Consider the following 16,175-nt stretch of genomic DNA (forward strand, 5'->3'; position numbering starts at 1 on the left):
GTACATAAACAGATGACCAAATAACAAACAAACAATTAAAATGTTGTGAAACACATTTAGGGATCAGTCTGGTATAAACAGTGGAAAAGTTTACATATCAGAAGACGCATTATTCCCCAGGGTGCATCACTACAGCACATATGCAACTGTATCCATATAGTAATTATTACCAATATGAAATTGTTTAAGTTTATGAGATCACTGAAAATTCTATGAGAAGAATGCAATATAAAATAGTTCAGTTTGTATGTATTGTAGAAAATTGGCTAAGGCTTATGAAAGGAGTACTTTTCTTTTAAGGGCATGCTAAATTATACAAATATGTTAGTGCAATGCAACAAATAAAATACAGTAAATGGAAATTATAAATATGAATGAGTAATGTAAAAAATAAAACAGTTCTTCACAATGCAAGCAACACAACAGTTGAATGAATACATCAGATAAATGTAGAAAAGGGCATTAAGTTATCAGGTGAAGTTTTAGTGGCAAGGAAAGATGACATTAAAAGATTGCCTCACTTGCTAGGCAAGGCATATTATAAAATATTCAGCAAAGGCAAAGTTAGGGTTAGATGCCCTGAGCAGCTACACAATATAGCTAAAACTGAAGATTATATCTCTTAATGAGAATTACCAGTTATGAAAGTAAAATAATTTGTTAACGATGTAGGTATGGATTCCAGAATGTGATTTAATATTGAGATAATATGCATTCTCCTAACAAAGTTAATTAAAATAAGACACGACACAATGAATTTGACAGGCTGCTTAAGTATCATTGTAACCACAGCAGAGAAGTAATAGAAGGTTCAGAAATCCATTTTAATTAAATTTAGAAAGAAAGAAACATCAGATAATCTATTCTAGAGTTGATCTGATATATACAGCAGCATGCCCTGACAGCTGAGTCTATGTACAGCTGAAGTATTAACTTAGAATTATTGCATGTTAAACTCTGCAACGCTGCTGTAAAGTTCTCATGTATATTTAATAAGCCTTATTCATACAACTATCTGAAGTGTCACCAAATTAAAGTTAGAGAGATAGGTAGGCAGTCAGGCAAAAAGATAGCCAGAAAGACAGATGAACTGAAAACTGCTTCTATAATTGATATTGCAAGATAGCTGTGACCTATAATGATGTTGATTAGGCTCAGTTATGTAATGTGGTATTAAGAGTATTTATTGGCTGAAAGCATAATGCAAGTCAGTGAAAAAGAAAGAACGCACAACAAAGTTTGTAGTGAATACTAGATAAAAAGTAACTTTCCTTTCGTATGTTTCCTTTGTAGCTTGTATCATGGCTTCAACATGAGTAAGATCATAATATCTTGTTCCTGAAAGTTTCATTAGCAATACAGGATATCCCTCACTGGCTATGCTTAGCATTAAGGGCATTCTAGAGGCCGTATATAATAAAAGTACAGTTGTTGTTTAAAGATGTCACTAGGAAACCATGGTATCAAGAGAGAGAAGTCACATGAGCTCTGCTCATGCAAACTAGCTAAGAATTCATAACAATGGATCTCTTGTGATGTTTTGTTCTTTACCCAGCCCAAGTGATCTCTTCACCCAATGGCATCTTTCCTGTCCTAATCCTCTCTGAATGGCAGCCTTATTTACCTTAAACCCTCATCCATTATATAACAGCCTCTATGCCTCTATTTTCCATAGATCTCATAATAGGTTTTTGCATCTCTAAACCCAGAGAGTCTTATGCTGCAAGTCATAGTTTTGAAACATATGCTTATTTAATTATATTCTAGCTGTACTGTTATTGCCCTCTGCTGCCTCTCCAATGCACTCACTCTGCTATATACAAGCTGCACTGTATTTATGATGCATATAGATTATCAGACATAATTAAGGTTATTATCCCATGAAACCAAAAGCAATAAGTTGTTTTTGGATTGCATAATGGAAATGATTAAATAAGTAAAAAAATTGAAATCAACCGTACCATGGGAGCCACAATTACTGTATATAGTAAGATTATTAAAATGCAGTGCCTCCAGGGCTTTTCCAAAATCATTTGGAATGATTTCATTCTTCTGAGAGAGCAAGGCCTCTCCTATCACCATGCAGGAACTATACCCCCCACACACTTAATATCTGTGTAAGGAGATAAAGATAAACCCCTTCCTTAAAGGCTTGGCCATTGCCAGGAATGTTGCTGAAATGTATACTTAGACTTGAATTGGTCAACTAGCCTTTCCTTGCAAATCAAGTGGTAAACATGGAGAGATGCTGCAACTGTCCACACTGGGTTCTGAGTAATATATTTTTGTTTAGAATGCTTATCAAAGGAAGACAATATATTTAAAATATACTTATGTTGCCTCTCTGAATGATAAGCATCTCATGAGATGTAACATATCAATATTGGTGTTATTTATCATTTTTTGCTGATCAGGTACACTAGTGAATTCAGAGGTTATTCTTTGTTGTACAGTGACAAATTAATAAAAATTGAAACAAAATGTTACATAGTATGTAAGTGGGATGATATAGGACTTAAATTCAGGTGTTTGTCTTTAGTGTTATAATAACTAATCTGTAGCAATGTTTGATACTAATAATATAGTCGTCAGTGTTACTTGTTAGTCTCGGGTCATTTGCTGCAAGTAAAGATACTTTAGCTATTCATTTAGATGAATTTCTTTCATTGTGTGTGTGTGTGTGTGTGTGTGTGTGTGTAGTAGGCACTAACAGCTTGTGAGTACAAAATGGAATTTGCTTGCTACACTCAGCAACTGATTATGCCGCTCAACCTCTGATCCTCATGAATCATAACAGTAGCCTTTAAAAGTCATAGAAGAGGGTTGGAATATATATATGTATATATATATATATATATATATATATATATATACATATATTATATGTTTAATTTTCAGAACAGCAGTGCTTGTGACATTGTCTCCAAAGAATTACCGATAAGGAATCTCACAGGCTAAATTCACTTCTTAAGGTCGTATGCCCATTTTAAACAGGTCCAGCTATATGAAACATACCTAAACCATAGCAGCCGAGAGGTGTAAGCCCTTCCATTTGTTAAGGATACTAACCTTTGCACACCTTTTCTGGCAGACGTAACTTGGCCTTTGGTCAATGACACCAGCCAGCAATGATTTTATTTCATTACACGTTTTTTTTTTTCCTACCTGTATTCCTTATCAAGGAAACATGATATGATGTGAGCCGGCTACTAACATCTCACTTGTGCGCAAGGAATTAATGATCCTGTATTACTGCGATATTCTTCCCCTTCCTGCTTTGATACAAATGACCAATGCAGATGACTAACCATCCCTGTGTCCTTCTCTGATCATACATTGTCATCATGTCCGAAGGTGTAACAAGCAAAGACTGAAGATTTATTAACCATCAAGGTGTTAGCGACAAGGACGTTTTACAGCCCTTGAACCAGCTTCCCAAACACAGGCACAGTTTAATGCTGGTCATCACTTTGAACAGCCCTTCAGAGGTATCCCATTCCCATTCCAAGCTCACTGTGGAGTGCGCACAAACAAGAGGCTAGAAAGTTCCAGAAACATAGCCCTATGAGCACGTCATAGATCCTAAACAACCGACGTACCACTCAACTGTCCTTGATTTTGTTTTTGTCTCATACTTTTGTTCTGTCTCTCGTAATATTTTTGATTTCCTGGTAAATTCCTGAGGATTATGCAAGTCAGTAATACCAGACATTTACGGCTGCATACTATTTATTCCTCGTTCCTCAGAAAATACATACTGAATGATGCAAAATATGCTTTCCACATGAATTTATATGAATATTTATAAATCATCCATGATTTTGAGCCTTTGTCCGCCGGCTTTGCCAGAAGTTAAAACTTGTGTTGGGATCTGCCATGTTACATCACACAGTATCAGTTCGATTCCCCCAGCATTCACGTTCTTTCTTGTATGACTGAGCAAATTATTTAACTGGATCACAGCTTTCTTGACCCTTTAGAAGCAGGTATGCTGCCTTGCAGTTCTCACACGCTGCCATAAGAAAGCCATTAATTTTTTATATTTTATATATCCTTTGTTGATCGTGTTCCCAACTAGACTAATGCTCTCTTTTCAGGGGCGACCCGAGGTAGTATTTATACTACTAGGGGAAATTTGTTCAGGCCATTTGGGAATTTCCACTACTCTTTTCCATAAGAGTTGTGGGATCTTTTACATCGAACCAAGCTACCGCCAACTCAAGGGAATGGGCCTCAGCTTAATATCTTATCCAATGGACAACACACTCAACACTCAGGAGTGCAGCACACCCTTACATGGCACTGGAGTGCACAACTCTCAGCTGCCCATAATTTTGCAGAAAGTCCAGATTTTTTATAGAAATTTTGGTCATAAAATGTATGTTTTATGGTAAATCATTCAGGACTGGGGTAAACAGATGATGACTGATATTTGAGTTCCGGACTTGGTTTTCTTAAGAAGGTTAATGCTTGCGCAAAACCTGCTGTTATATCAGTTTTCCAAGTTAAGAGCGTTGTATACCTCACAACCTGTTATTGCAAGGAATCTGAATAAAGCCTAAAAAACGGGGGGAAAGGCCCAAAAATCAGGACAAATTTTATGTATTGCTCTTATAAACTTAGAAGGTCAGTAGATCAACAGGCTTTGTGTTGGCTTACATTTCCTGAGGGATGTCGGGTCTGGAACTCAAGAGTAAGTCATTGTTTAGTGACTTCAGTCTGCAGTGATTCGCCAAAAAACACAAAATTTCTTAGGAACAGAAAAACAATATGAGGCAAGAATCTGGACATTCAGCAAAAGTATGGGCAGTTGAGAGCAGTCATGAACAGTATTTAAAATTGTCTTTATTCTCTGGCCTATCTCCCACAATTATTTTTGGAAGTACCAACTCCTTCGCTCAACGCTTTCTAGAATTCATTAACTCCAATGCCCTGGATCAACGAATCCACACCCCCACCAGGGGCAATAATATCCTAGAACTAGTCATTACCAACATGAGTGACCAGTGTTCCACACCTAAAGTCAACTCCTCATTGGTCAGATCTGACCATAAGCTAATCACCATAGATATCCAAATCCCGCTCCCACCCCCATTAAGGAAACCATTGTAAAAAATTTCTCCAAAGCTAACTTCATGCTTCTTAAGACAGAAGTGGCAAACTTCATGACACCCATGCAGATGGACGATACATTTACAACTGCTGAATCTTATACAAATGCACTCTATATGCACTTACACAAGTGCATGGATCGTGCTATCCCCAGCAGAACCAAGACGCTATCCTCCAAAAAATGGAACCCAATCTGTTGGTCCCCTGCTATAAACAAACTCTACAACAGAAGGAAGAAACTGTTGCAAAAGAGAGTAAAATCCCATGAGTGGAGGAGCTCCTTAGTCAGCCTCAGCAAGAAGCTGAGATCCCTCATAAAATCCTCCAAAGCTATTTACGAAAACAAAATTGCCACTGATTCTAAGGACAACCGCAATGCATTCTATAGCTATGTCAAGAATCTCAGCGGTAACACCCAGATATGATCTGAGTTACAGCACAATTGTACGAAAAGTACGGAACCAACTGATATTGCCAACATCCTGGCTGATAGGTTCAGTGCCAACTTTACTCCCCTTACCCCCTAAAAGGGCACATATCTATACCGAAAGAATGCAGTGCCCCTGCAATCACAACTGAGCAGATAAAAACTGCGCTCTCCAAAGCCAAGAACACAGCATCTATGGGAACGGACAACATCCCAGGCTGCTTTCTACAAGAACTTCAGAATGAATTGGCCCCCCACCTAAGCACCATGTTCAATCACAGCCTCACATCAGGCTTTGTACCCATTGAATGATGCACAGCAACAGTTATACCACTCCACAAAGGGGGAGCCACCACAGACCCCAGGAACTATCGCCCTATTACCCTGACGAGCCTGGTTTGCAAGGCCATGGAACGTATCATCATGGAAGTCATAAGCAAAGACATTGGCAACCTCCAAACACTGGACCCCATCCAGATTGGGTTTGTGAAGGGCAGATCATGCCTCCTGAACCTGATTGACTTCTTTGAAACAGTCACCAAAGCCGTAGACAAGGGTAAGACTTCTATGTGGCACACCTCATTACAAAATGGTTCTCAAAAAGGGAAAAAGAGGTCATTGTTCCCCTCTACTCGGCTCTCATTAGACCCATTATTGAATACAATGATCCTTTTGGAATGTACCTCACAAGACATCTGCAACAGCTGGAAAGGCCCCAAAAATACCTCACAAAGAGGATTATGGGACTCAAACAGATGCCCTACACTGACAGTCTAAAAAACTCCAGCTTTACTCTATAGCATATCACCTACTCTGAGGTGAACTCTACCTAACATACAAAGGTATGTCAAACCTAGAGCTGTTGGGCATGCTACACTTAAAGAAATCCCAATCCCCCCTGATCTACACACTCCAGGGACCTAAACCTTGTCATCACAATAAACAGAACATGATGGAGGGATAGATTCCTGTCCCAGAGACTTCCATTACTCTGGAACAAGCTACCCATCTATGTCAAGCAGAGTTCCTCATTAGCACTCTTCAAGAAAAATCTTGATGAGTGAATGGGAAATAGGAAATTCACCCAGCGGATCACTTCTGTGGCTCTGCTCGACGAGCACAGGAAAATAACCTTCTTGGGTGGAGTAAGCCAGGGAACCTTGTTGACTAGGCTTACATAGGCCCTTGGACCGATAGCCTACTACCTAGCTATGAACTTATAAACTAATTTTAATAAAATATATCATTAAACACAATGACATAACTGTTTTTTTGCAAATATTAAACAATAAAGTATGCATTGCACATACAGTTCATGACATTGCACTACATTTTGGAGATGTTGGCAAAAGAATCAAAGTCCTTGATTTTCTTGCATGGTAACTTGGTCTGCAACAATAATTATTAGATTTATTAGCAGAAGTTTGTTTACATTCTGAGGATCTTACTGTTGTATTTGGTGACATTTGACAGTGAGGATGATTTAAGTGGATGGTGAAGGTGAAGTGTATTTGTGTGCTGTGAGTAGCTGGCAAAGGGTGACATATTAAGGAAGTTCAAGCCAATTGAGGGTATCGAGCACCATCCTACTCAAACTGAATCTACAGAATATGAAAAATATCTTTTTCAGCCTCCCATACTGTGTTTCTATCGGAAATAAATACCATTTACATCAGACATAAGTCAGTGTATTTAAATGCCTTATCTTGGCATTTTATTCAGCAGTACTACTGTCTCATTAACCTTCTTGCATCAGCATTTTAAGTTAGTAATTAAAATATGATAATCAGCGATTAGTCTTCCTATGTTCTCAGGTGATTGGATGTAGTCTCATGGTGGTTTATCCTTCAACAGGGCAACAGTAACACAGAACTCCCAAAAGCTTTATCTTATCAATGTGCTTTGTTAAAGTATAGAAATCCATCCAGCTGTACATCTCTCGTATGGAACACTTTGGACTTGGTCCAGATACCCACTACTGCTCTTCCTCAGATCAACACATTATTATTCAGTTATCCTAAATCAAGGCTCATCTAGGACTAAATGCAATGCAACTCTAGCAGTGCATTATTATAGAGAAATCAGCTTATTGATGTATTTATATATTCTACCAATTCATGCCATCTGCACCTACGAGTTTGAATTAATAACTGTTCTATATCACCCATCCTTCTGTGCTGTTTATTTGGTACAGAGCCTCACATATGTTATTTATATACCACAGTGACAAAACCAAAAGCAGCATATAAACAAATTATTTTTGTATATATTTTTAATCTGGAACTTCTTACTGCATTACTCTTTAAAATCTTGGATGAATGAATTTGTAAAAGTGTCTGTAATTCACTGGAAGTAAATAATCCAAAGATGACATTATGCCAGTAAATGTCCATCTGTAGCTAGCATAATCAGCATCATCAACCTCCAGGGCCATCAAAAATGGCCTTGTTTATTTATTAATTTATTCATTTATTTTAATTTATTGATTTATATTATTTGCTTTTCTGTACAAGGAAAGCCCAACTAAGTATATTACCCATTTTCAGGAAAGACCTTGGAAGAAAATCTCCAAGAAGTAGTAAATGTGCAAAATAACAAAGGTTATGCACGCTCTAAAGAAAGGTGTAAAAAAATTAATGGAATTCATTAAAATGGAATACATGGGAAATATTACACAAAAATATAAAGTGCAGTAAGTTCTAAGAAGAATCTTCGGGAGCTATAGTAGTGTGATGTGCATTTATAATCATACTGATATCTAACCTGTCAAGAGAAAAAAAAACATACATTTCTCATGGGGAGACTACAATAAATTGACTTCAGTGACATATAAAAAGCCATTTGGGAAGAAACAGTTTAGTACAAAAAAGAAATCTTGAGTATTTGGTCATTTTTATCCTTGAGATTCAAAGCATTTGCAGATTTTAGTATGAGTTAGATGCATTTTGAAGTTGGTTTTAAAAGTGAGGAGGTTATTTGTCTGATGGTAAAGGGAATGATGTGCCACAGTTTAGCTCTACTTACTGAGTATACGAAACCGTCTTGTGAGTCACTGGATTTCTGGCATTCTATTATTTACTGCCCTTTGATCAAAGATTCCTTTATGTTTTTCACCATTTTGTTACAATATTTATGGCAAGAGCATTTAATCAATAGTGTAATATTTTTGTGCCATTATGAAGTAATTACATAATATGTGTTGTGATAGTTCTAGCCAGTTCGGATTCTGCAGAGAAATGCAATTTTGGGTTCAAAATGAAAGACTGGATAAAAAAAAAAAAAAAAAAGGTTTAGCATTGTTGCAGTTACCTTCCTGCAGAGGTATAGCCTAGCTGGTACTTGCACCTGGTGCTACCCCCTAATCTAGTGTCACTCCTTAAAATAAATAAATACATTTTAAAACAAAAACATTTCTGCGTAAGTCAAGAGAAAAAAATGTTCTTTTCCATACCCAAATGAGTAAAAAAGCTTACTTCTTTGAACTATAGCAATATGCTTGTTACATGTGTTGAAAGTGGTTGCTGCAGTATATGCTACACACTTAAGCACTTCACTATTGATTTTGACTGCAAATGCAACACATGCATTTCTAAATGCTGGTATTCACTGAAAGCATGCACTGAACAATGATCAGAATCAAATTTCAAGTCCCCTAACAATTTGCACCCAGACAGGCTGTCCATATCACTTTGTCCTTGCCATACCACTGCCTTCCTTCTAGGTCAGTTTTTTTTTTGTTTGTTTGTTTGTGTTTTACAACAGCATTGATACTTCAATCACATTTAAGTTTGTCATCTAAGGTGACATCCATTAACATGGTTTGGGTGACTTTTTCTATTTTAGGGTTGATAGATGAGACTATATTAACTGCAGTGCTAGCTGGTAGGAATTTAATAGAAATAAATGTAATTATTTTTGTTTTGGGGCTTTAGGAGTAGATGGAATTGTACTAGTCAGATTTCAATAGAGGAGGAGTCTTGGGTTACTACATGAAGTTGGAATAGCATGTGGCTGAGCACGTCATTTTTGAATATATATAACTGTGGTTTTAGTTCTGACCCTTGAGCACTCCTGTATGTATTGGCAATAGAATAGAGCAGGAGTCCTGACTTTTGACAGATCATTTTCAGTAGTGTTGCCTGATCTGATTTATAAGAACTCGATGAGGAGAAGAGAGTGAGATATGAGGTGAAAATGCCTTTGAGTTGTACAGAAATAGGGTGAAGGCAGGGTTACCTATACTTCATTTTTGGTTAACTGTGTCTTGAAAATGCATTAGGGCAGCTTCAGTGCTGTGATGGGAGCAGAAGCCATGGTGTGAGGGGGTAAGCAAATATCCAAGCAGAAAGTACAGAGTTTGATGAGGACGCATCTTTTAGTACTTTAGAGAGTAGAAGGAATCCAAAACCAAACAAAATAAGTACTACAGAGTAGAAGGAATATTGTGACAATTCAAAAGTTTGAAAATTTGCTGGAATTCCCTTCTTTATGCAATGGTATAATGCAAGAGGTTTTCCGTACCTTTGGAACATAACTTTTTTGTAAGGATCTATAGCTCAAGCTAGAGACTTGATAGCTTATTCAATCTGCTCCTAATTTAAGACAATCTGCAGGAGCATTGCCTGCCACTAATGTAGTGGAGTTATTTATTCAAGTATTGCTTTACTGTAGTAATTAGAATTGGTTCAAATGATAACTTATTTGTCTGATTATACTGCAGTTTGATGTTAGAAGAGCCATAGGTCTATGTTGTTTGGCTGATGAGATTTGTAGTAGCTATACATTGCTCATTGAATCTCTAAGCTGTGGGAGCTTTAAATTCTTTGGGAAGAGGGTTGGGGTGGACTTGGTATCTGGATTTAGGAGTTTGTTTACAACAGACCAAAACAATTTGGGATTATTGTGGTATGTCATCCATGTTTTTCTGTAAGAGTTCATTTCTCAGAGAACCTGTTTTGGTAAGATTTCTCAGGTGCTGGTCATTTTGGTAATTGTTTTGTTTTTTTCTTTCATGCTTTGTGGCATTTATCTGTAGTTTTCATCAATCTTTTTTTTTCAAAAAACATAAATAATTCTGATATAGTAAGTGACCAGGAGACCCTGATTAAAATATATAACTGAAAACGTTTAATCACAAAAACAAAACAGTCAAGCACTTTTATGCCTTGTGTGAAGACTTTATCAGAACTGTAATAAAATAATGTCCACAGCCCAGATTTAAAACATCTGGTCTTATCCCATTACTCAATTCACTGTCCCTTAATTAGTTATAGCAAACTTAATTCATTAGCTCACAACTGCTTACATTACATTTTGCTTTTTGTTAGCCAGGTGCAGTCATCAATTTAACATGCTTATATTGCAGAGGTGCCTGATGAATTAAAAATTGCAGAAAGGTTGTACTGAAGTATGAGATGGCATAATCTAGAAAAAGTGACTTTAGTGAAATCCATTTCCAGTGTTTCAAGGTCTCGATGAAAGTGTTTTTTGTTGAAGTCAGTAAGGTTTCTTACAGTGTTTAGGTGCTAGACCCTGTAGGTTTTTAAGAAGTCTCTGATTGCATAGGTTGGATGGTGGTCACTAAGTGCATCAGGGAATATTCCAGCCTGCTTTGTTTTTCAGGGCTAGAGGATAGCATGCAATTAAAATTGCTGGGTGTTTTATCATATCTTGCTGGACTTTTAATAACTTTGGTTAGATCAAATAGATTAATGTGTAAGTGGGAGGCATGTGTCTTGATCAGACCAATCTATGAAGAGGCCACTGCAAAGAATGGCAAATCTTATAATGACTACATAAACTTTTTATAATCCATTTATTTATTCCTATAACTGTATTCTATTATACAGGCTATGCATTGACATAACTTCAATGCTTTCATAAACCAAAGTACCTCACTTATGTGCATCCTTGCATTTGTGGTAAGAACTGGTCTGACCATAAGCTAATCACCCTTAACATACACATCCCACCCCCCAGTAAGGAAACCTCCATAAAAAACTTCTCCAAAGCCAACTTCATGCTACTCAACTCAGAAGTGACAAACTTCATGACACCCATGCAGACGGGAACTGAAAGTTCAACTGCTGAATCCTACACTAAGGCACTGTACGAGCACATCCACTTATGCATGAATCACGCCATCCCAAATAGAGCCAAGATGCTCTCCTCCAAAAAAAGGAAGCCAATCTGGTGGTCCCCTGCCGTAAATAAACTTTACAACAAAAGGAAGAAACTGTTGCAGAAAAGAGGCAAATCCCAGGATGCAAAAAACTCCCTTACCAGCCTCAGTAAGAAGCTGAGATCCCTCATAAAATCCTCCAAAGCTAGTTATGAAAATAAAATTGCCAAAAGATTCCAAAGACAACCACAAGGCATTCTATAACTATGTCAAGAATCTAAATGGCAATGCTCAGATCTGCTCTGAGCTACAACAGAATGGCATTAAATATATTGATCCCAAGGATATTGCCAGTATCCTGGCAGATCAATTCAGTAACAACTTCACCCCCCTCTCACCCCCTAAATGACCCATCTCAATACTGGAAAATTGCCAAATTCTGGTAGTAACGGCCATGCAGGTAAAAAATGCACTCTCCAAAGCTAAGAATACAGCATCCATGGGATCAGATGACATCCCAGGCTGTGTATTACATGAACTATAAAATTAACTGGCACCTCACCTAAGTGTCATGTTTAATCATAGCCTCAACTCAGGCTTCGTGCTCACTTAGTGGCGCACAGCTACAGATGTTCATCGTGTTACCCTGCTGCAGTCATCACAGTAGGGTTATCCTGCCATCAGGCGGTCCCGCAGACGGCCCGAATTCCAAGGTCTTGGTCCGGCGTCAGTTGCTGTCACTTCTTCCCTGATGTCAGAGCACCAGGGGTATATCAGAGGCATCCAACACCATTTTCTTCAGTCTTTCTTGCTGCACGGTGCCCGAAGCAGAAGCAGAAGCAGTTCGCAAGTGCTGGTCGGCCGACACCTGAGATTTTTGAATTGAGTTTCAGTCCGAAGTCTTCAAAGCTAAGTACCCCATTGGGGAACCTTTTCTTGCCTCAGTCCGATGTCAGAAAAAGTTAACAATTGCATTTCTTGTGGGAAGCAAATACCTCATAAGGACTTTCATTCTTTTTGTATACCTTGCCTAGGCCCAGACCATGACGTCACTGGTTGTCGGTTTTGTGCTAGGTTCAATAAGCGAACTATAAAGCGACGCTTTGATTTTGCACGACACTACTTCGGTACAAAATGTAATTACACTATGCCGTCAGAGCAACCGACTACCGGTGTGCATAAAAAATGCAAGGATAAAGACAGGCAGCCTAGATCCAAACCAGATTCCGAGGCCTCGGCTGGGCCGGTCGCCGGTTCTCTGGTTTTCAGTGAGGTGCCTACGCAGTCCCTGGCTACCGCTGAATTGGATCCCCAGACCGCTTCGGATCCCCCAGCAGAGAGTTCTAGGCCGACGCAGCCATTTTCCTTAGGCCCTACTGACGATATTGCAGTAGGGGAAGCCGGTGCTGTAGAAACACCTTCGGTTTCTGAAGGTGTTTTCAGACCGACTACCCTCACCATAAAATCTTATGCTAAGCTTAAGAGTCCTCTAAAACCAAAAAAGCCTACACTTCAGTCTCCAGGTCAAGGCCCTATGCCTAAGAAACAGATGCTTAAAATGGCTGAAGATTTGATTTCTTTGATCAGGGGTTCCCAACCCCTCCCCCGACAAAAGGCCTAGACAAGAGGAGGATTATGCCTCCTCTGATCAAGTGTCTGTTTGCTCCTCTGAGGAACAGGATTACTCCTTTCCCCCTTATGAAGATTCTGATGCTGAAGACTCCATTCCCTCAGCTTCTCCCCCTGAAGATTATTCCTTTGGGGAAACCTTACACACCATGAGGGAACATTTCCACTGGGAAGGTCAGGACTACTCTGACTCAAAGAAAAGGTTCCGAGAGTTTCTTTTACTCCCCCAGCACAGACCACTTGCTATCCCCCCAGTTTTGGACATTGTGGATGATGTCTTCTTAGAATCTAGTCTAAATCCAGATTCTCTGCCTCCTCCTCCAGCCAAACCAGATAGATACTATAGAGTGCCTGACTCACACAAATTCCTTTACAAAAGCCCTGCTGCTGATCCAGAGACAATCTCCCAGGGTCCCATAGGCTTCTATGGCTAAAAATCCTGTACCCTCAGAAAGGGACTCCAGAGCACTAGATAGGTGGGGGAAGAAGGTTTACACCTCAACTATTCTGGCTATGAGAGCACTAAATTGTCAATTTCACATGCTTAAATACCAGCAATTCCTAATGTCTCAAATAAAACAAAAGATGGCCATGCACCCTCAACAGTCTGAATTCAAGGAAATGCAAGATCTGTTGCATGCAGCTGAACAGGTGGGCAAACATACTTTAGAATGTGGTTTTGATGCCTTGGAAGCTTCTTCTAGAGCAGCTGTTACTGGGTCTGTTATACATAGGCATGCTTGGTTAAAGGAACACTCTCTGCCTGATCATGTTAAAGCAAAGTTACTGGATGCACCCTTACAGCAGGATGTCTTATTTGGGGTTAAAGCAGAGGAGGTTTTAAAGAAAATGGAGGATAAGGCAAAATCTATGCAGACGGTCAAAGATTTCTTACAGGTACAGCCCCCACGCTTCAGCAGAAATTGGCCAACAAAAAATTGGTCCTTTCCAGCTTCTGACAGACCACAGAGGGGTAAATACAGGTGCCCAAGGGGCAGAGGACAAGCACAAATCCCTTACAAACCTCGCCAATGGGGCACTACAACACAGAAGGGAGGAGAAGACAGGTCCCAAACCACTAGAAGGCAAACACAATGACTTAAACCTCAAACTGCCAAGCAAAACTCTTTGGCAGCTCCCTTGGGAGGAAAATTAGCACTTTTTGCAGACAAATGGTGCATCGTCACAAAGGACAAATCGGTCCTAGACATTATCTCACAAGGATACAGATTCCATTTCCACACCTTGCCAAGGATAAAAGGAATGCCAAACCTGCCACAAAATCAATGGGCAGAGGCACAAAAACAAATTACAGCTCTCATGGACATGAGAGCCATTCAACTGGTGCCTACACAGGAGCAAGGCCAAGGATTTTACTCAAGGCTCTTTCTAGTCCCCAGAAAGGACAATGCTTGGAGACCCATTCTGGACCTTTCAATTTTAAACACCTTCTTGCAAGTACCCAAATTCAAGATGCTAACACTACAGCAGCTTCTTCCCATGTTGGGCAAGAAAGCTTGGCTAGTAACGTTGGACCTCAAGGAGGCATGCCTGCATGTCCCTATCAGACAAAATTGCAGAAGATAACTCCATTTCATTGCAGGTTAAACCTATTACCAATTCTCTGCACTGCCCTTTGGCTTATCTACTGCACACAGGGTGTTCACAAAATGCCTGGCACCAGTAATTGCATACTGCAGACAAAGAGGAATTCAAATATACCCATACCTGGACAACTGTCTCATCCAAGCAGAAAGCAAGGACATTCTCTTACAACACCTGGCTTTTGTAAAACATCTTCTAAGTTGCCTAGGGTACACAGTAAACGAAAAGAAATCAAAACTAGTACCCTCACAAAATATGACATTCCTGGGTGCCAGCTTGAATACAATGGCCCAGATGGCTTATCTGACGCCAGACAAACAACTACAATTAACTCAATACTTCAGAACAATGGCAACAAAGACCCAACTCCCTGCAAGAAAAATTCTGCAGGCCTTGGGCTTCATGGCATCTTGCATACTACTAATACCATTTGCAAAACTGCATATGAGGAAATTACAATGGTACCTAAAAAGCGTATGGACTCAACACAGCCACAGCTTGGAAACAATGATAAATCTCATTCCCTGCCTTCAACAGGAGTTTCTATGGTGGTCACAGGCATGTCACCTCAACAAGGGTCAGCCTTTCACCCTACCCCCAGCCAGGCAAACTATGACAACAGATGCATCGGACTGTGCCTGGGGGGCACACATGGCAGGACATATGGACAGCAGATCAAAGGAATCTGCACATCAATCAAAAAGAAATGCTAGCTGTACAAAATGCTCTGACAGCCTTCAAGGACCTCTTACATCCAGGACAGCTTATCATAAGGACAGACAACACCACAGTAATGTGGTACATAAACAAACAGGGGGGTACACACTCCTACCCTCTATGCAGGCAAGCAATGTCCTTGTGGAACACAGCACTGGCTTACCAAGTTCAATTACAAGCTCAATTCCTGCCAGGAAAAAAGATCACATTGGCAGACGACCTAAGCAGAAACATCATGGATCCCCACGAGTGGAAACTGGATCCACAAGTATTTGCAATGATAACTCAAAAATGGGGGTTCCCAGACATAGACCTGTTTGCCAGCCCTCAAAACTATCAGCTAACAAAGTTTTGCACAAGGACTTTTCACCATCAAGCTTGGAAAGTGGACGCACTCTCATTCAGTTGGAAAATGCTAACAGTATATGCCTTTCCTCCACTACCCCTTCTCACAAAGGTGCTACTGAAAGTCAGGATGGAGAGACCCCGAATGATACTCATTGCCCCAGACTGGCCACGCCAGCACTGGTACTCACTATTAAGAAATATGGCCCAGGGCCCACC

At 39.5% G+C, this 16,175-nt stretch overlaps 1 protein-coding gene across 1 annotated transcript in view; it reads right to left on the bottom strand.

Annotated features, from left to right (window-relative positions):
- Positions 1-16,175, bottom strand: part of LRRC4B (leucine rich repeat containing 4B) — a 1,817,755-nt gene that overhangs the window by 487,799 nt on the left and 1,313,781 nt on the right. The gene's annotated exons all lie outside the window — the stretch shown is intronic.

Source organism: Protopterus annectens, chromosome 17.part0 (assembly GCF_019279795.1).
Source record: "Protopterus annectens isolate FY-2018-M chromosome 17.part0, PAN1.0, whole genome shotgun sequence".
Taxonomy (NCBI): domain Eukaryota; kingdom Metazoa; phylum Chordata; order Ceratodontiformes; family Protopteridae; genus Protopterus; species Protopterus annectens.